We start from the raw sequence: 23,056 nt of genomic DNA on the forward strand, positions 1-23,056 counted from the left end.
CATGACCCAGCGATCCCACTCCTGGGCATCTATCCAGGCAAAGCGTTCATTGAAAACGATACGTGCACGCCCTGTGTTCCTTGCAGCACCGTTCGCAACAGCCGAGACTCGGAAACAAGCTCAATGTCCAACGCCAGATGAATGGAGTAAGAAGATGTGGTACCAGCAATTCGACAAACAAAAGAAATAAAAGGCATCCATATAGGAAGAGAAGAGATAAAACTGCCACTGTATATGCAGATGACATGATACTATACATAGAAAACCCTAAGGACTCAACCCAAAAACTACTTGAACTGATTAATAAATTCAGCAAAGTAGCAGGATATAAGATTAACATTCGGAAGTCAGTTGCATTTCTGTATACCAGCAATGAAATATTAGAAAAGGAATACAAAAATACGATACCTTTTAAAATTGCACCCCACAAAATCAAATACCTCGGAATACACCTGACCAAGGAGGTAAAGGACCTATGTGCCGAGAACTATAAAACTTTAATCAAAGAAATCAAAGAAGATGTAAAGAAATGGAAAGATATTCCATGTTCCTGGATTGGGAAAATCAATATTGTAAAAATGGCCATACTACCCAAAGCAATCTACAGATTCAATGCAATCCCTATCAAATTACCCAGGACATTTTTCACAGAACTAGAACAAACAATCCAAACATTTATATGGAACCACAAAAGACCCAGAATCGCCAAAGCAATCCTGAGAAACAAAAACCAAGCAGGAGGCATAACTCTCCCAGACTTCAAGAAATACTACAAAGCCACAGTCATCAAAACAGTGTGGTACTGGTATCAAAACAGACAGACAGACCAATGGAAGAGAATAGAGAATCCGGAAATAAACCCTGACACCTATGGTCAATTAATCTTTGACAAGGGAGGCAAGAACATAAAACGGGAAAAAGAAAGTCTATTCAGCAAGCATTGCTGGGAAACCTGGACAGCTGCATGCAAAGCAATGAAACTAGAACACACCCTCACACCATGCACACAAATAAACTCCAAATGGCTGAAAGACTTAAGTATACGACAGGACACCATCAAACTCCTAGAAGAAAACACAGGCAAAACACTCTCTGACATCAACGTCATGAATATTTTCTCAGGTCAGTCTCCCAAAACAATAGAAATTAGAGCAAAAATAAACCCATGGGACCTCATCAAACTGAAAAGCTTTTGCACAGCAAAGGAAACCAAAAAGAAAACAAGAAGACAACTTACAGAATGGGAGAAAATAGGTTCAAATGATGCAACCGACAAGGGCTTAATCTCTAGAATATAAAAGCAACTTATACAACCCAACAGCAAAAAAACCAATCAGTCAATGGAAAAATGGGCAAAAGACCTGAATAGACATTTCTCCAAAGAAGTTATACAGATGGCCAACAAACACATGAAAAAATGCTCAACATCGCTGATTATAAGAGAAATGCAAATCAAAACTACCATGAGATACCACCTCACACCAGTCAGAATGGCCATCATTAATAAATCCACAAATAACAAGTGCTGGAGGGGCTGTGGAGAAAAGGGAACCCTCCTGCACTGCTGGTGGGAATGTAAACTGGTACAGCCACTATGGAGAACAGTTTGGAGATACCTTAGAAATCTATACATAGAACTTCCATATGACCCCGCAATCCCACTCTTGGGCATCTATCCGGACAAAACTCTACTTAAAAGAGACACGGGCACCCGCATGTTCATTGCAGCACTATTCACAATAGCCAGGACGTGGAAACAACCCAAATGTCCATCGACCGATGATTGGATTCGGAAGAGGTGGTATATATACACAATGGAATACTACTCAGCCATAAAAAAGAATGACATAATGCCATTTGCAGCAGCATGGATGGAACTAGAGACTCTCATACTGGGTGAAATGAGCCAGAAAGACAAAGACAAATACCATATGATATCACTTATAACTGGAATCTAAGATCCAGCACAAATGAACATCTCCTCAGAAAAGAAAATCATGGACTTGGAGAAGAGACTTGTGGCTGCCTGATGGGAGGGGGAGGGAGTGGGAGGGATCGGGAGCTTGGGCTTATCAGACACAACTTAGAATAGATTTACAAGGAGATCCTGCTGAATAGCATTGAGAACTTTGTCTAGATACTCGTGTTGCAACAGAAGAAAGGGTGGGGGGGAAATGTAATTGTAATGTATACATGTGAGGATAACCTGACCCCCTTGCTGTACAGTGGGAAAATAAAAAAAAATATGAAAAAAAAAAGAAGATGTGGTACATGTGCACAATGGAATACGACTCAGCCACAGAGGAGAACAACATAATGCCATTTGCAGCAACATGGACGGAACTTGAGACTCTCAGGCGAAGTGAAGGAAGTCAGAGGGAGAAAGACAAATACCACATGATACGGTATGTGTCTCGTATCTGGAACCTAAGAGACGGCACAGATGAACCTGTCCACAGAGAAGAAACAAACGCGAGGACGTGGAGAAGAGGCTTGTGGTTGCCAGGAGGGAGGGGGAGGCACTGGCCGTTGGAGGTCAGTAGATGCAGGCGACTGCATTTGGAACGGAGAAGCAATGAGATTCTGCTGTATAGCACGGGAAACTCTATCTGATCACTTGCGATGGAACACGATGGAGGCTCAACGTGGGGAAGAAAAAAGAATGCAGATGGATGTGTGGCTGGGTCACTTTGCTGGGCAGCGGAAACTGACAGAACATTGGGAGTCAACTGTAAGGAAAAAAAGGTTTAAAAAAGAATGAAGTAGTGCCCTTTGCAGCGACGCGGGTGGACCTAGGGGTATTAACACTTACTGGAGTAAGTCAGATGGAGAAGCACTGATACATGTGGAATCTAAAGAAATAACACAAAGAACTCTATGGGCAAAACAGAAACAGACTCGTAGATGTAGAAAACAATCTTACGGTTACCCAGGGGAAAGGGCAGGGTGGGGGGACAAATTAGGAGTTTGGGAGAACAGACGCAAACGGCTATGTATAAAAGAGATAAGCAACACGTGTTTACTGAGTGGCACAGGGAACATCATCCAATATCCTGCAATGACCTATACCGGAAAATCACCCGAAGAGAACGCTGTACCCATTAAACCAAATCACCGCGGCCGTACCCCTGACACAAACACAATACGGTACATCAGCTGTACTCCAGCAATGACCCGAACTACTACGAAGAGAAAGAATGAGGGAAAAGAGAGAGAGAACGAAAGAAGGAAGGAACCAGAGGAAGAAGGCAGGAGGGAAGGAAAGAAAGAGCGGAAGAGTGGAATGGAGGTAGGAAGCATGGAGGGTGGAATGGAGGTAGGAAGCATGGAGGGGGGAAAAGGTAGGAAGAGAGGAAGAAGGAAGGAGTTCAAAGGAGAGCTAGGATATGATCCAGCAGGCGACCCCACCGCCCACCCCCGGCCTCAGGGTATATACCCAGAAGAGATGAAAACTCCTAAAGGGAACAGGTGGATGCACCCCAGTGTTCACAGGAGTGCTCTTTAAGAGAGCGTCATGACGTGGACGATTCCCAGGGACCCATCCACAGACGATTGGCTTAAGAGGGTGTGATACTATATATCATGTTATATTACATACATAACATCCATGCTATATACAGACACACGCATACTACTATGGAATACCCTTTAGCCATAAAAGAGAGAAGGACCTCGTGCCATCTGCAGCGACATGGATCGACCAAGAGGCTACTACCCACAGTGAACTACGTCAGCTGGAGAAGGACAAAGAATACATGTGGAATCTAAAAATTAATACAAATAACTCTCCGTGCAAAATGGAAACCGTCACCGGTGTAGAAAACAAACATATGGTTACCCAAGGGCAGAGTATGGGGGCGGGGGTGGGCAATTAGGAGTTGGGGCTAAGAGATCGGAAGGAAGAAAGAGCATGCCCAAAGTCGATAAGCAACAAGGATTTACTGTATAGCATGGGGGAGGGACTCGAGTCACACACAATGATCACCTATAATGGAGATCTCTCTCGCTCTCTCGCTCTCGCTCTCGCTCTCTCTTTGGATAGACAGACAGACACACAGACAGACAGAGAGTCAGCCAGCCAGCCAGCCAGCCAGCCGGATGGGTATGAGTCACTCTGGCGAACACCTGAAGCGAACGGGGTATGGCAAAGCCAGTACGCTTTTCTTAAAATTAAACAGCAAAGAGAGAGGCCAATGGGACAAATGCGAGGGCGGGGTCCTTGACAAGGTGGGATTTGCTTGCAAGAGCAGGGGGTGTGTCGAGGGTGGAGGCGGAGGTGGGGCGGTGGGCTGCTGGTGAGGAAGCAAGAGCTGTGGTGGGACCGGGAGGTGCCGGGAGAGCGAGGGCTCTGCTCCAAAAGAGGACCGAGCTGTTGCATGGGCCGGGAATCGAACCCGGGCCTCCCGCGTGGCAGGCGAGAATTCTACCACTGAACCACCCATGCACCGGTGGCCGCTGCCGCCCGACGTTGCCCCAGCGGGGCTGGCCACCAACCGCCGGGCAGCGGTTCCTGCTCGCCCGCGGGCTCCTGCTCCCTTTGAGCCGAAGGCGGACGCCTGTGGCCTGCAAGAGGGGCTCCGGGCCCCGCGGAGGGCCCCAGGGCGCGGCGCTGTCCGGAGGCCTGGAGGCAGGGACGGAGGGTCGGAGGGTCGGAGGGTCGGAGGGTCGGCGGGGCGGAGGGTCGGCGGGGCGGAGGGTCGGCGGGGCGGAGGCCCACCCGGCCCATTTTGCGCCTTCTCTGCCGTCCAGGGCCGCCGCAAGAGCGTCGGCATCGCCAGAAGCAGCCACGAGCCGAAGCAGGCTGGCGCGCGCCCGAATCCCAGCCAGGGCAGGCGATGCGCGCCCGCTGCGGCTGAGCGCCTATGTTCCCCTCAGCCACCGCTGCCCCCCACCCCCACCCCGCCCCCCGCCCCCGACGCCGAGTCCCTCCGGCGGCCGGCTTTCTGGCTGGTGTGGAGCGGGCGGGCGGGCATCGGAGCTCGGGCTGTGCCGGGACGGCGAGCGTGAGAGATGGACCTGCCGGGTCTGCCAAGGGTGTCGGAGCCTCGCTCCGAAGAAGCGCTCGGGCCGGCCAGCGCTCTGCGGAGGGGTCCGGCTCGGGTGCGTTGGTCGTGAGGCGCAGGCACTCGGACTGCGGGCGGGGAGGGGCGGGGGGGATGGCGGACAGTCGGGTGAGGGAGGGCGCCGGGGGGTGGTTGGGTCCGGCCGGGGCAGCGGCTTCCCGCGCGTGAACGTGCGCTGGGGCGCGCAGGTGGGTGGCGGGCGGCGGCCGGGGGCCCGACGTCTGCGGGTGGGTGCCGGGCATCCCAGGGCCGTGGCAGGGACTCACGCGCCAGGCCTGCGTCCAGGGAGGGCCCCGTACCGGCGGGCGAGCAGGAAGGCTGGGCTGCACGTGTCCCCGGAGGCAGGCCGCGGTGGCCAGTGGGCGGGGAAGGCCCCGAGGCGAGAAAGCGCCGCGCGCGGGCACGCACCCCACGCAGACCCGCCACCTCAGTGTGGGTGTGGAGGGCAGGGAATGTGCAGGCGGGCGGGCCGGCCGGCTTGGCGGCAAGGACGGGATGTTGGACGGGAGCGAGAGCGGCTGGCGGCAGAAGCGGAGGAAAGGCTGGGAGGGCGAGCCGCGGGCAGCAGTCCGCGGGCAGCAGTGCGAGGGCGAAGCGTGGAGGGCTTTCCCCACGCGGCCGGTCTGCGTGGGGCGGTGGGGGCGGGGTGGGGCGGAGCGGCGGGCCGGCCGGAGCCGGGGCCGGAGCCGGAGCCGGAGTGAGGAAGGAAAAACAGCCATCGCAAGCAGGTGAGGAAAGATGGGCTGCGAAGGGCCGAAGCTTGCTGGTGTAGGTGCAGGTAGGACGCGGGCGGCGGGGGCGTGTGGGTGTGTGTGGGAGCTGTGCGTCCGGGGAGGGCGCGTGTCCGCAGCAAAGCCAGTGGCCGGGGCGTTCCTCCTGGGCCATTTCTGTCGGGCCCGCGGGCTGTGGAGGGAGAGGCTTGGGTGTCGGGGGCCGGAGTTTGCAGAGGCCAAGCAAGAGTGCCAGGCGGGAAGGGACTGCAAGGCGGCAAGGGGCTGTGGCTCTACGCGGGGTGGGGTCCCGGGGAGGGGTGGGGACGTGGTTGGGCGGGGGGCAAAAGGCTGGCTTGTCAGGAGTGGGATTCGAACCCACGCCTCCAGGGGAGACTGCGACCTGAACGCAGCGCCTTAGACCGCTCGGCCATCCTGACGGCGGGCCGGAGCGCGTCGCCGCTCGGCTGGCTGCGACCCGACGCGCCGCCAAGTGCGGCGCCCTTGGGCGGACGCGGTGCTCCGCGCCGGGCGGGCGTCTGGGTGAGCGGGGGCCGGGCGCACGCCGGCCGTCGTGGAGCAAAGCTTTCGCCGCCGCGGTCGCCCTGTCGCGCAGCCCTGGCCCCGCACCCAGCCGGCCTCTGGCGGCGGCCCCCGCCCGCGCCTCTGCCCTCGCCCGGGCCGTGACGTGGCGAGGCGCGCGCCCGCCGCCACCTCGCAGCCCGGCTTGCCCTCTCGGGCCCACGGTGGGGGCACCAGGCAGCGCTCACCGGGAGTTTGCAGCGCCAGGTAGGGGCGGGGGTGGGGTGAGGGTGGGGCCGCGGGCCGCGGTCCGGGTCGCGGTCTGCTTCTTTGGAGGACGCGGGGTGCTTTGGCGTCGGGGCGGGGCGCGGGCACGTGCTGGCGGCCCCATGGTGGGCCGCGGGCCGAGGGCCGCGGGCAGGGGTAGGCGTCGGCAGGCAGCCGGAGAGGGGCCGGGTGGCCGGGCGGTGGCCGGGCGGTGGCCGCCGTCCTCGTTAGTATAGTGGTGAGTATCCCCGCCTGTCACGCGGGAGACCGGGGTTCGATTCCCCGACGGGGAGGCAACACGCCCTTTTTGGTGGCTGGCGCCGCTCGCTGGCCAGCCGCCTGGCCCCAAGGGCCCTTCGTCTCCTCATCCCCGCCTCCAGGCAGGCGCAGGGCGCCTGGGCGTGCCCGACCTGCCACCCTCGACCCCTTCCAGCCCTTGCCGTCCACCCCTCGCCCCGGCCGAGCGAGGGCCTCCTCTCGCCCCGGCCAGCGCCCGGCGACCTTGCGGCCCGCCCAAAGTGCCTGCCGCACCGGAGGCCCCTTGCGACGCCACGCTCGGCTGCCCGGCTGCCCAGCTGCCCGGCAGGCGGGCCCGGTGGGAAGCCGACGAGTCCCTTTCCCTGTGGGTTCGGGACGCGGGTGGCCTGGAGCTGGGAGCTGAGGCGCGCGGCGTGGAGCCCAGGGCCTCGGGGCGGCAGGGGAGCGAGGACGCCCCCGAGCGGCGGTGGGGCCGGTGGACGAGGGCCACGGCCTGGGGCTGGCGCCGGTGGGCGGCCGCTGGTGGCCAGGGCGTCGGGGCGCCGGGAATGCGCTTGGGCGAGCCCGGGCACGGCGTCCGGGCCCGACCCGGGCTGTGCAGCGTTGGTGGTATAGTGGTGAGCATAGCTGCCTTCCAAGCAGTTGACCCGGGTTCGATTCCCGGCCAACGCAGCGGGCCGTCTTTTGTTTTGTTTAGTCTGGGGGATTTTTGCCGAGCTCCGCGGGGCTCCGGCCCGGCCCCTGTGTGGGAGAGCTGGGAAGAGGGCGCACGGTGCCCGCCCCCAGGCCCGTGGCTTTTGGCGTGTGTGCGTGTGCGAGACGGAGGCGAGCGCGCGGCGTCTCTCCTAGCGAGCAGGGAGAGCGCTAGGCCACCGTGGATCGCCAGGTGCGGCGGGCGGCCCGACCTGGCAAGGCCGGGCCTTGGCAGCAAGGCGGCGCCAAGCGGGTGGCAGGGAGGTGCTGGGTCCAGCAGGGCCAGGCCAGGCGCCGAGCCCGACGCTCCCTGGTGGTCTAGTGGTTAGGATTCGGCGCTCTCACCGCCGCGGCCCGGGTTCGATTCCCGGTCAGGGAAGCCTTTCTTCTTCCACTCCGCCGGCCAACTTGCCGCAAAGCGCGCTGCCTCCACAAGCGCCCCTTTTAGCCCACGCGCGTCCCCCTCGCCGGGCAGCCACCCGGCCCCGTCCACCTCCAGCCCAAGCCGCGCCAGGCATCCTCCACCCACCCGGCCAAGCCTTTTGGCCTCCAGACGTTCGTCCACTCGAGGCCCACTCGACGCCTCGGGCGTCCGTCCTCCTCCGCCGCTGGAAGCTTGCCTCAGCCCCCAACACCAGCGGCCCGGGCAGCCCCTCTGCCCACCACCGGCCGCCCACGGGCGGGCAGCTTCCACCGTGCCTGGACTCGTTGGCAGCACTGCGCGGGTCCCGACCGCCCCCGCCGCCGCGTGCGCCGCCGCGAGGCCCCTCTTCCTTCCCTCGTGAGCTGCGGGTGCGGGTGTCGCTGGGAGCGCTGGTCCTGATGGGGCTTGGTGCTGGTGCTCGTTCGGATGCCTGTGCTGAGCGGCTGCTGCTCCTGCGATGGCGGCTGCTCCCTTTGCCCTCGCTGCTGCCACCACCACCGCCGCGGCCGCCGCGGCCGCCGCCGCCGCCGCCGCCGCCCCGGCGGCAGAGGCTGCTGGCGTGGAAGTGGTGCTGCCGGTGTTGCTGGCTTGTGGAGCTGGTGCTGGCGCTGCTGTCTCTGTTAGAGGTGGTGGTGCTGGTCCTTACTGGTGCCGGTGGTGGTGCCGGTGGGTGGTGGCGGCAGAGGTGGTTGCGCTGGCGCAAGGCGCTAGTGAGGCGTTCACGCTGGCAAGTCAGCCAAGGGGAGGGACACACAGTTTCTTATCTGGCCCCCCTTGCCAGCAACCTGCTGCAGCCTGTTTAGGTCTTGGGCGGGCTTCGCCTTCCGTGGACTGCTCATTTGGTCTCAAGCTCCTGGTGGTCTTGGGCAGGGTAGGGGAGCTAGAGCCAGACAAACCATGCCGGGTGGTGGAGATGGGACCATGAGTGTGGACACTCATGCGTGCCTGGAGATACACACACACACACACACACACACACACACACACACGGTAGTGGAGGTAAGAGAGCGGGCTGATTCGGGAGGCCAGTCAGGAATCCTTAGCCCAGTAGGCGGGAGCAGGTGGAAGCAGACGCCTGAAAGGGTGGACTACCAGCCCCAGCCAACACTGTAGTCTAATTACATTACCATGCTCTCAGTCCTATCACAGAGAGGCAAGAATGTTACCTTGAGAATACCTCCCTCCCTCCCACAACACACACACACACACACACACACACACACACACACACACCCCTCTCCCCTAGACATGACGTCTAACATGACCCCATTCTTGCCCAGCCACCTAGCTACCCAGAGTCCATTCCACCTCTCTCTGCAACCTATCTTCGTGGTCCCCCTTGGATACTCCCCCAAGGTAAATGGCAGACACCAGTCTGCTTTCAGCCTCTGTCAGTGGAGGTTTTCATGCCCGTTCGCAGGTTGTTGCCTTAGGAGGCAAAGTGGACTGCCGGTGAATGGCACCAACCTGAGGCGGCGGTGGCGGCGGCGGCGGCAGAGATGGCACGGTGGCGGCAGAGGTGGCACGGTGGCGGCGGTACACGAGATGGGTTTTGACAAAGCGGGACCCCCCATGGAAAGGAGCCCCTGTGGGCAGAGGGGTGCTTCCCATCACCACAGGAGGTTACCTCAAGCCCTTCGCCGGTGCGTTGGGAGTGAGCGTGGGTGGGTGACAGGGCAGGACGAAGGTGTCTGTGGCCGTGGTTGGTGGCCGCCCCGTGCAAGTTTGGGAACAGAGTAAAACGACCCCGTAGAGTGGGGGTGGGCGTGAAGCGCCTGCTGGAAGGTGGGAGGAAAAGTTCGACCGCGACCGCGGTGTCCCGGCGGAGCTTGGGCGGGGCAGCAACGGGAGGTGTGGGTCTTGCGGGGACCTGGCCGCGAGGGCCGCCGGGTCACTCAGGCAGGGGCTCTGCAGAAGCCTGGGTGAAGCGGCGGTGGTGGCCCTTGCCCCGCCCCGCGCGGGATCTGGGTTAGGGCTGGGCATGGTGTAGGAGTGGGTCTGAGGGCCACGAGGGCGGCCAGGACCAGCGCCAGTGCGTCTTCCGGGCAGGATGTGTGAGACAGGGGCCCGGGGTACAGGGGAATCATGGCAGGTGGAGGAGCCCGTGCCCAGAGGCTGGGCGGAAGGGAGAGTGGCAAGCAGCGGGTGTGAGTGGGCTGTGGTGCCAGGGAGGTGGCGGGAGAAGACCCCCGTGGAGCGGCAGGAGAGCGGGCCAGACTGCTGTGTTGTGCGGCAACGTGCTCAGGCTAAACGGGAGTGAGGCTGTGGGGAGGGGAGAGGTAGGAAGCAGGGCAGGGCAGGGCAGAAACAGAGTTGGAGACAGGGGCTAGGCACCCTGCACATGAGGTGGGCGATCCCACTGCCCCAGAGACATATATAACCTCTCTCATCAGCAGCAACCACCATCACTTCTCATGGGGCTATGTGTTTCTCTCTGCCTGTGTGAGAGGGAGGAGAGAGAGAGATGAATCATGTGTCTGTTGGGTCCGGAAGGGTGGGACTGGTCATGATATTTGAAACGTTCAAAGGCGAGCTCCCTTAGGAACTATCACTTCCACTTGTGAATATATTGCCAAAAGGTTGAAAAATCTAATTCAGAAAGGTATATTCCACCCCCATGTTTATATCACCATTACCTTCAATAGCCAAAACATGAAAAAAACCTACGTGCCGGAGTTCCCGTCGTGGCGCAGTGGTTAACGAATCCAACTAGGAACCATGAGGTCGCGGGTTCGATCCCTGGCCTTGCTCAGTGGGTTAACGATCCGGCGTTGCCGTGAGCTGTGGTGTAGGTTGCAGACACGGCTCAGATCCCGAGTTGCTGTGGCTCTGGCATAGGCCGGTGGCTACAGCTCCGATTCAACCCCTAGTGTGGGAACCTCCATATGCCGCGGGAGCGGCCCAAGAAATAGCAACAACAACGACAACAACAACAACAACAAAAAAAAAAAAAAAAAAAAAAAACCTACGTGCCCATCAACAGTTAGTTTATGAAGATATAAGATGGATTTGCCATTGTGGCTCAGCCGTGTGGAACCCAAATTTTATCCATGAGGAAATGAGTTCCATACCTGGCCTTGCTGAGGGTTAAGAATGAAGCATTGCTTTGAGCTGCAGCATAAGCTCAAGCGAGTCTTGGTCTGGAGTTGTTATGGCTGTGGTGTAGGTCAACAGCTGTAGCTCAGATTTGATCCCTAGTTCTGTACTTCCATATGTCTCAGGTTCCCCTAAAAAAATAATAATTATTATTTTTACTATTATACTAACACATTACTCTTATAATAGTAATGATTATTAAATAATTATCAATCAATAAGTATGCCTTTCCAGGCTTTATAAAAGTATAATTGATCATCTGAATTTCTCTGTTGAAGAACTTCTTAATGGCAGGTCCCACTGGTAGAAATGCAGAGGGTTCGTGAAAATTGCCCAGGCTGTACAGAACTCTGAAAAGTTAACAGCTTTTAGAACTACAAAGAATCCAGGGAAACTACATTCATTGGTAAAACTGATTTTTTTTTTATTCTGTGTAACTTTCATTTTTCATATTTTAAAAATCACATGGTACTCGTTAAAAACTAGTGATTCTTTGTGGCAAGCCATGGCCTATCACTGATATTTTTGTGTTTTGTCTATAAGGGAAGGAGATTGAGGGACGTGTCCTCTGACTCTCAGGTCCCCAGATGTTACTCTGCCTCCCATGGGGTATTTAGTACTCCTTGAGAATCATATTCAGGGAGAGCTTTGGAGCTCACTGTCATATTGAACTTATATCTTGAACAAACCCAGCATCTGGGTTTAAAATTCAGAAAGAAGTGATGACACTGGGCTTCAGAGCAGTTTACTGAAATAAGGACATCAGGCTGACTTCCCTAGCAGGAATCATTAGTTCAAATTATCAGGGAACTCTTTTCCCCACCACCCACCCCTGCTCCTTTCTCCATTCCCTCAAGCCATTCTCACTTCTCTCAAGTGGTGAATTTGGTTTTACTCGTGTCTGGGCCTCAACTTTGGGAGAAAGAGGCAGTTACATCCCACTAGCACTAAGGAATTGGGAAGAAAGGAAGCAAGGACCCTAGTGTCGCACAGAGGGAGGGAATGATTTCTTATTTTAGTTTTTATTTCATTTTATTTTGTTTTTGTTTTTTAGGGCTGCACTTAGGAATGCGGAAGTTCCCAGGCTGGTGGTCGAATCAGAGCTACAGCTGCTGGCCTACACCACAGCCATAGCAATGTAGGATCTGAGCCATGTCTGCAAACTTCAACACAGCTCCTGGCAACACTGGCTCCCCAGACCACTGAGCGAGGTCAAGGATCGAACCTGCATTCTCGTAGATACTAGTCTTATTTGTTTCCACTGCGTCATGACAGGAACTCCCTTATTTTCATTTTTAGAATCATATACTTCAGGAGTTCTGGCTGTGGTTGAGTGGTAACAAACCTGACTAGTATCCATGAGGACGTGAGTTCGGTCCCTGGCCTCACACAGTGGGTTAAGGTTGCCATGGGCTGTTAGTCTAGTTCACGGATGTGGCTTGGATCCAGCATTGCTGTGGCTGTGGTGTAGGCTGGCAGCTGCAGCTCCAATTCAACCCCTAGCTTGGGAATTTCCATATGCTGCAAGTGTGGCCCTAGAAAAAAGAAAAAGAAAAGAATCATACAATTCAGACCTACTTGCAATGTGAAGTTGCGGAAGCTGGAATCTAAGTGCAGAAATGTGGTGTTGGATTAAAGATCTACGAATGTGACCTGCAAGTATATGGATGGTGGCTTGAGCATTAGGGTCATGAGAAGAAGGATGTAGTGCCACTGAGTAATTTAAAAAATTTTTAGAAATCAAAAAAATTAAAAACAAAAAAAGGATGTAGTGGAAGATGGGATAGCAAAGAGTCAAGGACAGAAGCAAATTTTAGAAGGAAGTGGGAGGGGGGTGAGAGATATGAGAGGCTCTAAGAGCCAAGAAACTTTGGTTATTCAACTCAGAATGGGGAAGGAACTACAAATTCCTGTTGTTTTAAGATTGCCACCACCTCTGCCCAGAAAGACGTGATTAATATGACAACATCACTGTGTACTCAGGGAAGTAGCTCCCCCCAGGGCATTGCCTTAGGGAGAAACTCTGGCCAGAAATAGTGATGAGTAGATGGGTGATTTTTCCTGAGCCAGGTAAGGTGTGATGGGGGTGAACTCAGGCACCTCGCTCATCTCTCAGGACTTTCCCAGAGTCCCACTGACCATTAAGATCAGATGTGTGAAAGCTCTGCCTTCTCAGAGACCGATCATGGGGAAAGGCCCTGGCACAGGCTCCCCAGTTCCTGGCAAGGAGAGGAGAGTCAAAGACTAGCCCACATTGAAAGTGGCCTCTGGGGGTATGAGGGGAGAGTCCTGGTGTTCTGGGCTATCCTAGGTCTCATCTGACCTCACATAACGGAAACTACTGAGGAAAAGTCCTTTAGAGGAGAACCTCTCCTCACATTCTGTTCTAATTTCTGAAAGTATGTGCCAGAGTTCCCATCATTGCTCAATGGTTAATGAACCCGACTAGTAACCATGAGGTTGCAGGTTCGATCCCTGGCTTCTTTCAGTGGGTTAAGGATCTGGCGTTGCCATGAGCTGTGCTGTAGGTCACAGACATGGCTCAGGTCTCGTGTTGCTGTGGCTGTGGCATAGGCCGGCAGCTGTAGCTCCAATTTGAGCCCTAGCCTGGGAATCTCCACATCCTGCAGGTAAAGCCCTGGGGGGAAGAAAAAAAAAAAAAAGGACAAAATAAAATAAAATAAAAGTATATCATGCTCTAGCAGACTGTGGTCTTATCTTCCACAGAAAACTTTTGAGGGTTGCCACCTCAGCATTCCCATCCCCTTTTCCCTTCTTAAGAATACCCTGAGGAGTTTTCATTGTGACTCAGAGGTAACGAACCCGACTAGTAACCATGAGGTTGTGGGTTCGATCCCTGGCCTTGCTCAGTGAATTAAGGATCTGGCATTGTGATGAGCTGCGGTGTAGTTGGCAGACACAGCTTGAGTTCTGCACTGCTGTAGCTGTGGTGTAGGCTGGCAGCTGCATCTCGGATTCAATCCCTAGCTTGGAAACTTCCATGTGCCGCAGGACTGGCCCTGAATCAGAAAAAAAAAAAAAAAAAAGAAAGAAACAAAGAAAAAAAAAATACCTTGCATTTGTAAGCTATAAAGTTTAAATGGGATTAATCTTACCTTTAACTTCAGGAGTAGGCCCTGATTGTCTTAAACTAAGAAGCACATCCCATCCTTTTTATCTGCAGTACAATTACTATTCAATAGTGAGTTCTGAAAGAAATAAACACTTTTCTTGATAGATGCAGACAAGGGAGTCTGTAGTCCAAGTTGCTGATGGTAGCATTTGAGAACATGAGTAGAAAGCCTACTTATGAATAGAGTCCATATTGAGGAAGAAGGATGGATAGAAACCAGAGAATTTTTTTAGGGCTGCATCCATGGCATATGGACGTTCTCAGGCTAAGGGTCGAATCTGAGATGCAGCTGCTGGCCTACACCACAGCTCACAGCAACGCCGGATCCTTAACCCACTGAGCAAGGCTGGGGTCAAACCCGCATCCTCACAGATACTAATTGGATTCATTAACCACTGAGCCATGATAAGAACTCCAAACCAGAGAATTTTTTGAGTCTTGTATCAAGGCTTGCCTGAAGCCCAGATTTACCTAGGACTGTGAGGCAATATTTCCCCTGTATTATTAAGCCTATTTATAAATTTTCTGTTAATGTGACTTAACCTGATAGACTCTCTACTATCCACTGAGAATTCAGTCCATTAGCCATTTCTGAGGTCTTTTCACATTCGACACATCCTTAACTCATAGTATCTCCTCCCCTGGTGCTTTCACATCACTATTCCCAGCTCCCTAATGCTCCTCCTTTGCTTATTTATCCCACACCCACTTTCTCCTCCGGGCTCTTGCCAGATTAGAGCTCCTGGAGCAGTCACCTAACACAGTACCATTCCAGAACTCTAGACATTTCATCCAACAACAGGTAATTCTCTTACCTTTCTCTTAATTTCCTAATGCCTTTCTCACATGGTATCCTCAGACTGTCTCTACTTCTTATCTCTCCAACCAACACCACTGAGAAGATGAAGTCATTTGACCTCGGCTATCATTTTACACAAGGCATTTTGGGGTCTTTTTTTTTTTTTTTTTTTAGGGCCGCACCCGTGACATGTGGAAATTCCATAAGGGTTGAATCAAAGCTGTAGCAGCTGGCCGTAACACACAGCCACAACAATGCAAGATCCAGGCAGCCTCTGCAACCTACACCACAGCCACAGCAACAGCAAATCAAGCTGGGTATGTGACCTACACCAAAGCTCGTGGCAATGCCAGATCCTTAACCCACTGAGCAAGGCCAGGGATCGAACCTGAGTCCTCAGGGATACTAATCAGTTATGTTACCTCCGCACCACAACAGGAACTCTGGCTGTTTTGTCTTAAGCAAGTCAAATTTACTTAGCTCAGTCTCTTCATCTTTCCACATTTTTTCCATCTTTCCGCATTTTAAAACGTCTTTACTACTTCCCTCGTAGCAGAGTGATAAAAATTAATTGAATGTGAGGGAGTGTAAAAGTGCTAAAAGGAGAAAAACCTCAGTTCTCCTCCTTCTATGTAGGAAAAAACCCAGTTCTTTCCCACGGTGTGTTTCCTTCCCTGTTGAGTCTCCCTTACTTCTTACATAGCATTTCACTCTGCTCACCAAATGTATGGAGATTTTCCCCCACACCAAGCAATTCTCTGACACTCTGTAGTGTCAGAATGGAGTTAAGTTTGAGTTCCCGTCGTGGCGCAGTGGTTAACGAATCTGACTAGGAACCATGAGGTTGCAGGTTCGGTCCCTGGCCTTGCTCAGTGGGTTAATGATCCGCATTTCCGTGAGCTGGTGTAGGTTGCAGACGGAGCTCGGATCCTGCATTGCTGTGGCTCTGGTGTAGGCCAGTGGCTACAGCTCCGATTGGACCCCTAGCCTGGGAATCTCCATATGCCGCGGGAGCGGCCCAAGAAATAGCAAAAAGGACAAAAAAAAAAAAGACAAAAAAAAAAAAAGAATGGAGTTAAGTTGTAGGACCCAGCTGGCATCACAAAGGATTACTTGGTGTGGGGGAGAAAAAACCTCCTCACATTTGGCAACAGAATGAAGTGTATGAATAATATAGGAGACTCACAGGAAAGAAAGACATAGGAAAGGAAAAAACCAAGGTTTTTCCAAATTACAGCTGGTGTCAGTAAAGTGGGATTTACGAGAACCACCCTGGCTCATGGAAACTTGTGGTTTGGAAAGAGAATGAGGAGAGCACAGTGAATCAGGAAACCTTGATCCCTGGATGGTTACCTAGTCACCCACGGTATTAAACTATGGCCAGCCACACTTCAATCCATTACTAAAGCTTAAAGTTACCAATGGAATTCATTCACTTATTTTAAACATTTTTTATGGCCACAGTCACAGGGGCCAGGGATTGAATTTGAGCCACAGCTGAGACCTACAAGCAATGCTTGGGGAGTGAACCCATGCCTCCAAAGTGACCTAAGCTGCTTCAGTCGGATTCTTAACCCACTGCACTGGGGTGGGAGCTTTCACAAACGGAATTTAGAGTTGGGAATAAACCTGAGTCCTGAGAAGTTGGTTCATTGAGCATGTAAGGAAATGCATACAAATAAGAAGCATGCTAAACATACAGTCCTTTGGTCATTGTTATCTGTAATGGCTAAAATAAGGAAAGTGCCAGGTCAGAACTTGATGCTCATTCAAGCTCTGGGTTAGTTTGAACTTCAGCCACTAGTCTCAAAGCTGGCCACAATGGGAAAAATTATGACACGACAACAGAAAGTACCCTAAGGCCTTCGGTTAGCAAGAAGGTAGTCAATGTGGGAGGAGGTCAAAACCAAGAAACTACTGAAACCATGAGGTATAGTTTGAAAGGGTTGTCTCATATCAGAATCATCAGCTTCCTGAAGAACCTTTACTAAAATGGATGGTGAGAGTGGGTGATTCAAGAGCTGTGTCTTTGGTTTGGAATCCTGCAGAGTAGAAGAGCACATTTACATTGATACAGGACCACTGCTCACTATTGAACAATCACAGATGGTAATACATGACCCAGACACACAGGAGATTAATCCTGAGGGAACAGCCAGCCTGGTGGACTGCATAAGAGCCACCGTAAAATCTGTTTGTCCTGAGAAGGGAGACTGCCCAACTCCTTGTATAAATGCCAAATGGAGCACCCCACATGAGCAGTTGATATGCTTCTCATGTAAGCCACGTGCAATTGGTTTTGTGATGACTGGGATATTCCCCTGCTGAATATGCCTGTTCACCCAGGTTATGGTAAATGATTTAATTAACAGTGTCGGGAGTTCCCGTTGTGGCGCAGTGGTTAACGAATCCGACTAGGAACCATGAGGTTGCGGGTTTGATCCCTGCCCTTGCTCAGTGGGTCAGGGATCCCGAGTTGCTGTGGCTCTGGCGTAGGCCGGCGGCTACAGCTCCGATTGGACCCCTAGCCTGGGAACATCCCATATGCCACGGGAGCAGCCCAAGAAATGGCAAAAAGACCAAAAAAAAAAAAAAATCCCTGTTGCATGGACACCCCATGTGACGTTACTCCTGCAAAAAGAATCCAAAAAGCCTTATCAGATTCGATGTCTCAGCTTCCTTGTGTGATCTTACTGCCACCAATGGCATTAAAATAATTAAAAAGAAAATGGAGGATTTCCTGTCATGGCTCAATGGTAACAAACCTGACTGGCATCCATGAGGACGCAGGTTCGATCCCTGGCCTCCCTCAGTGGGTTAAGGATCCGGCATTGCTGTGAGCTGTGGTGTAGGTCACAGACACAGCTCAGATCCCACATGGCTGTGGCCCTGGCATGGACTGGTGGCTACAGCTCCAATTGGACCCCTAGCCTGGGAACCTCCATATGTTGCAGGTGTGGCCCTAAAAAGAGAGAAAGACAAAAAAAGGGGGGGGGGGAGACAGCAAGGAGATTCAAAGAACTCTCAAGCTCTATCCAGCTGGGTGCAACTCTTTAGATGGTTATTTTAAAAAAGGATGACTATGGCAGACATTGATGGTGTTGAAACAAAGGTGCTGATTCAACACAATAGAAAGTAAGGTGGATCAATGTGATCCCTGCTGGTTACCCAATATTAAAAGGCCCCAAGCCAACCCTGCTCCATTTACCCCAGTTTGGAGTAATTTTAAAAGCCAGAAGGCAAAGATTTTCATGAGAAACCCTACTGTGGGTTGTCTGGGTCTAGACCATTGCCTGGGTCAAGGTCAAAGAGACTAATCAAGTTAAAGATTAACAAAAAAGGGCTAGGATCCCTTAGCTTAGTCCTTCATTTGCACTCACTCTTGTGCAAAAGGCTTTGTTCACTGGAGACCCAAAGCCTTTTGCACAAGAGTGAGTGAAATGGTCAGAGATGAAAAAGAGTTTTCCAGGACCCCTTGATGCAGGAGCCCCATTCACAATGGTACCAAAACCTATTTGTGAAACCCTGACATAGGCTATAGTTAGATTGGAGAGAACATAAAAATATGAGTGCTGATAAGATTATAAAAGTGGGAATGTTTAAACAAGTTTTATGTAAAGTTGTGCCTCCTTTACCTGAGTTTTTCCTCGGAATGGTTATTATGTTTGGGTAGGGAACACTTCCCCTGACTAGTATTGTAAAACCAAAACCTGTTGATGAACCCTTAATGGAGGCTACCATTGAAGTGTAAGGGGATGATGGAATTACAGTAAAAGTTTGTAGTAGAATGGGTATGTTTGAACAGATTTTATGTGAAGTGGTTGCATGTCTTCTACCTGATTGCATTATGGGAGTGGACACTATCTGACTGGGGAACATTTTCCCTATCTAGTATTGTAAAACAGAAGGCATATAAAAACGTTCTTCAAGCAATGCATTAATTAGACCCACTAAACCGGAATCAAACTTTGTGCTTACACTCAAGATGAGAGGGACTAAAGGAGTGTCCCTACTGGATATATTTCTCCTTTTTTTCTGGTGGATCTGAGGGATGGGGTGGAGGAAGGTGCTAGTAATCTTTCTTCCCACATCATTTCAACTTTTTTGTCTCCTTCTACCTGAAGCAGTGGTTATAGGACCAGGGCTCTAACTAGGGCTGAAAGCAGGGATGATTTCTAAGCAAAAGCTGCAACTATATTTCTGATCTTTATGTCAGAATTCCTAAGGGCCTGATGGGGCAGAATGTGCCTTCACCTCATCTGACAAAATTGGGGCTAATAGTGAAGGCAGCTATACTGCCTGGTGGTTAAGATAGCTTACTGGTTCTGCACCTGTGTAACCTTAACCTACCTGAATAGAAATGGACTGAGGGGGAGGCCCATGCTAGGCTAGTACTACTGCCTGCAATCTAGAGCAGTACGGAGGCTAGACCAAATCCCTTCCAAAGGTAAAAGAGTTTGGGTATAAGTGGAGAGAAGGAAGAACAGTAGTAGCTAACAATAAAATAATGAATAAGTGAGTTCTGTAATAAGGAAAATCCAATATTACATTAACCCCTTGAAATAGGCTCAGAGCAAGAAATGATATTACCTCAACACAATTATATTAGATGGCTGAAGGGGTTAAACCATATATTTGCTGAGACCGTGCCTGGTTTTGGAACCTAACAAAATGGAATGAAAGCTTACAAACCCGAGTGGCCTTGCCCTGAACATTCTTATACAATGTGATGATGGACTGAAATGATTATTAATGATTACTTGGGATTCTAGTAATGTGTCAGTATCTTTCTACTTATGTATCATTTTGCTGGAAGAGGTCTGTGGCCAGAGACCAGGGGGTGGTGGGCTGTAAGAGAATAGAAAATATAAAAAAATACATATTGGTCTCTGCCTCCAAATCTTGGCATGGAACTCCTAAAATCCTCATAACTTCCTAAGTGGTAAGAGCAGTATGAGCATCTTTTGTTCTAAGGAGGCAACGCTGGGAGAGCTCCTGGATAAATACTAGATGGGAGCTGGTCACAAGAAAGACTGAGCCATGATTAAATGCTTGGAATTTTCAGCCCTATGTATTAATAGGATAAAGAGCTGAAAACAGAATTAATTATCGATCATACCTATATGATGAGGCCTATAAAATACCAAAAGCATGGAGTCTGGAGAGCTTCTGTGTTGGTGAATATACCCGCACCAGGAGGATGATGCACCCCAACTCTACAGCTCCCCTAGAAACTCCTGCATTAGGGAACCACCCGGACCTCTCCCTATGTATTGATTTATCTGGCTGTTTATCGGTATCCTTTCTCATATCCTTTAATAAATTGATGTAAGTGTTTCCCTGAGTTCTATGAGCTGCTCCAGCAAATTAATCCAACTTGATGTGGGGAATCATTGGAACCCCTAATGTGTAGCCAGTGAGTCAGAAAACTGGATACCACAAAACCCCTAGAAGAGGGAGTTCCCATTGTGGCTCAGTAATGAACTCAACTAGTATCTATGGGGATGTGTGTTCAATCCCTGGCCCTGCTCGGTGGGTTAAAGATCCAGTGTTGCCACAAACTTTGGTGTAGTTTACAGATGCAGCTCAGATTGGCGTTGCTGTGGCTGTGCTGTAGGACGGCAGCTGCATCTCTGATTTGACCCTTAGCCTGGGAACTTCCATATGTTGCAGTTGTAGCCTTTAAAAAGACCAAAAAAAAAAAAAAAAAAAAAAAGCTACCATGATACAGTAGTTCCACTCCTGGGCATGTACTTGGAAAAGATGAAAGCTCTAATTTGCAAAGATGCATGCACCCCAATGTTCATAGCAGCACTATTTTCTTTTCTTTTTCTTTTTGTCTTTTTAGGGCCGCACCCGAGGCATACAGAGGTTCCCAGGCTAGGGGTTAAATTGGAGCTCTAGCCTTGGGCCTATGCCACCACCACAGCAATGCCAGATCAGAACCACATCTACTACCTACCCCACAGCTCACTGGCAATGTGAGATCCTTAACCCACTGAGCAAGTCCGGTGATTGAACCTACGTCCTCATGGATACTAGTCCGATACGTTTCCACTGAGCCATGACAGGAACTCTCACAGCACTATTTTCAATAGTTGCAACATGGAAGCAACTTAAATATCCATTGAGAAAGGAATGGATAAAAAAATGTGGTACATATATGCAGTGGAATACTACTCAGTCATAAAAAAGAATGAATTAATGCCATTTGCAACAACATGGATTGACCTAGAGAATATCATATTAAGTGAAGTAAAAAGATATTACATGACATCACTTATATGTGGAATCTAAAAAAATAGTACAAATGAACTTATTTATAAAACAGAAACAGATTCGCAGACATAGAAAACAAACTTATGGTTACCAAAGGGGAAGGGGAGGTGGGATATATTAAGAATATGGGATTAACAAATGCACATTACTATATACAAAATAGATAAATAACGAGGATTTACTGTATAGCACAGGGAACTGTATTCAATATCTTGTAATGAACTACTGGAAAATAATTTTTGAAGAGAATATAGATATATACATATGTATGTATCACCAAATCACTTTGCTGTACACCTGAAACTAGCAAGTATTGCAAATTAACTATACTTCAATTTTTTAAAAGTTCAGGTGATGACTTTGCCTTGAGATTGGCAACTGAAGTGGGTAGAGGCATCTGTGGATCCCACTCTCTCTCCAAGCAGACAGTGTCAAAATTGAATTAAATTGTAGAACACCCAGCTGGTGTCAGAGACACAGAATTTCTTGGAATGGGGGAAATCATCTACAAACTTGTTGACCAGAAGTGAAGTGCTGGTGTGAGTAGTAAAGGGAAGAAAGAGATAGGAAGGAGAAGGCTGAGTTTTTCTTCTACAAGTGCCTTCTAAGATAAGTGCTGGGCAAACCTAAGGTGTATATTTATTGTTTCACTTATGAGCTGGTTTACCTTATCTTGGCCAAGTCTGTCATCTAAATCTCTTGACACCCGTAGTTACTGCATCATTTTTTCTCCAGTGCAGGGACGCTCACTAAGTGCCAGCGGGTGACTAGATCCCAGGGCGGTCCCCTCTTCCCGCCAAGCATTCCTCCGGAACCTGCAGGACTCAGAAAACTGCATGAGGGCATTTGAGGAAGCCTGGAGCCCTGGCCCATAAAGGCGGGATTTCAACAGCAGCTACACTAGCTGGGAGCTCCCCCTGTGCGGGAAGTTTCCTGATGAGGTAAGATTGAGTTCACCTTGTGTCTATGGCCTCGATGCTGGGTGCGCATCCGGGCCGTGCCCGCTACCTCCTGGCGCGTGGGTGAGGCGGAGCTGTGGTCGACCTACCTGGGTACTTTTTTCGCGGACCAAGGACACAGTAAAGAGCTTCTGTTTTTCAAGGGTGTTTTCTGAAGCGAGACTGTCAGCCTGGTTTCCGTAGTGTAGTGGTTATCACGTTCGCCTCACACGCGAAAGGTCCCCGGTTCGAAACCGGGCGGAAACAAGCTGTTTAAATTTTCTGTTGCCGACAGAGGGACTCAGTCCCTCTGGGGTAGTGAAACTTGTTTAGGAGGCACTTTTACAGCTGTTTGGGCCCATACAGATTTTGTCCTATCTTTCCTGACACCGGAAGTGTAAAGCATTTTTGGCTGCTCAGATGAAGTCATCGATTAGGATCCACATTCCCGAGGACCAAGTTCTGGTTCGGAAGTGGTGTCTTGAAATTCAGACGGGTCCCTTACTCCAACTCTGCTCAAGCTTCGGTCTCTTTGGCTGGGATTGCAAGGGGCTGTCTCCTCCAGAGAATTTGCAAATTTGTATCAACTCAACTGTGTGCCTGGCATTATCTCGCTTTAAGTTGATGGTGGGTCTCTTTACCCTGCTGTCCAGAGGGATGAATGGAATATAGTTGTGGAGCCAGTGTCACAAGTCGCTCTATCATCCCCACCAAACCTGCCCTTACTGTTTGTTTTCTCAATTTAAGTTGTCCCCATGCATTCAGCGCTTAGTTCCTAGTCATAGAGATTCTTTCTCCCTCCCTCCTCCTGAGTCTTTCCCTGCAGGGAATTCTAAGTCCCTTGGCTCTAATTCGGGTGGAAACAGTGCATATT

General features: G+C 51.2%; 5 non-coding genes across 5 annotated transcripts; 4 read left to right on the plus strand and 1 right to left on the minus strand.

Moving 5' to 3' along the window:
• Positions 1-6,130: 6,130 nt before the first annotated feature.
• On the minus strand, positions 6,131-6,213 carry TRNAL-CAG (transfer RNA leucine (anticodon CAG)). The gene has a single exon. It is a non-coding gene; the product is annotated as a tRNA-Leu (tRNA).
• Positions 6,214-6,783: 570 nt separating this feature from the next.
• TRNAD-GUC (transfer RNA aspartic acid (anticodon GUC)) lies at positions 6,784-6,855 on the plus strand. The gene has a single exon. It is a non-coding gene; the product is annotated as a tRNA-Asp (tRNA).
• A 565-nt stretch (positions 6,856-7,420) lies between these two features.
• Positions 7,421-7,492, plus strand: TRNAG-UCC (transfer RNA glycine (anticodon UCC)). Its single transcript has one exon. It is a non-coding gene; the product is annotated as a tRNA-Gly (tRNA).
• Positions 7,493-7,820: 328 nt separating this feature from the next.
• Positions 7,821-7,892, plus strand: TRNAE-CUC (transfer RNA glutamic acid (anticodon CUC)). The gene has a single exon. It is a non-coding gene; the product is annotated as a tRNA-Glu (tRNA).
• Positions 7,893-22,376: 14,484 nt separating this feature from the next.
• Positions 22,377-22,449, plus strand: TRNAV-CAC (transfer RNA valine (anticodon CAC)). Its single transcript has one exon. It is a non-coding gene; the product is annotated as a tRNA-Val (tRNA).
• The last annotated feature ends 607 nt before the right edge of the window (positions 22,450-23,056 follow it).

Source organism: Sus scrofa, chromosome 4, assembly GCF_054392235.1.
Source record: "Sus scrofa isolate SSC_HxYL_T2T_F1_AM1 chromosome 4, Sscrofa_HxYL_maternal_Yorkshire_Landrace_v2.0, whole genome shotgun sequence".
NCBI classification, from domain to species: Eukaryota; Metazoa; Chordata; class Mammalia; order Artiodactyla; family Suidae; genus Sus; species Sus scrofa.